Source organism: Galeopterus variegatus, unplaced genomic scaffold, assembly GCF_000696425.1.
Source record: "Galeopterus variegatus unplaced genomic scaffold, G_variegatus-3.0.2 Scaffold55247, whole genome shotgun sequence".
Classification (NCBI taxonomy): domain Eukaryota; kingdom Metazoa; phylum Chordata; class Mammalia; order Dermoptera; family Cynocephalidae; genus Galeopterus; species Galeopterus variegatus.
Genome location: NW_007781358.1, coordinates 1 through 392, shown reverse-complemented (window position 1 = coordinate 392; position 392 = coordinate 1). Strand labels below are relative to the sequence as shown.

General features: G+C 40.8%; 1 non-coding gene across 1 annotated transcript; it reads left to right on the top strand.

Moving 5' to 3' along the window:
- Positions 1-161: 161 nt before the first annotated feature.
- TRNAI-GAU lies at positions 162-235 on the top strand. The gene has a single exon. It is a non-coding gene; the product is annotated as a tRNA-Ile (tRNA).
- The last annotated feature ends 157 nt before the right edge of the window (positions 236-392 follow it).

The window sequence follows — 392 nt, the reverse complement described above, 5'->3', positions numbered from 1 at the left end:
TGTAATGAAATTCTGATACATGCTATAACAGAGATGAACCCTGAAAACATTACGTAAGTGAAATAAGCCAGACACAAAAGGACAAATATTATATGATTCCTCTTCAATGAGGTATCTCGAATCAACAATTCATAGGGATAGAAAGTAGAATAGAGAAGGCTGGCTGGTTAGCTCAGTAGGTTAGAGCGTGGTGCTGATAACACCAAGGCCCAGGGTTCAATTCCTGTACCCGCCAGCTGCTAAAAAAGGAAAAAGAGAAAGTAGACCAGAGGTTACCAGGGCCTGATAGGGAAAGAGTGGGGAGTTACTATTTAATGGATACAGAGTTTCCGTTTGGGATCATGAAAAAGTTCTGGAAATGGATGGCAGTGATGATTGCACATTGTGAACAT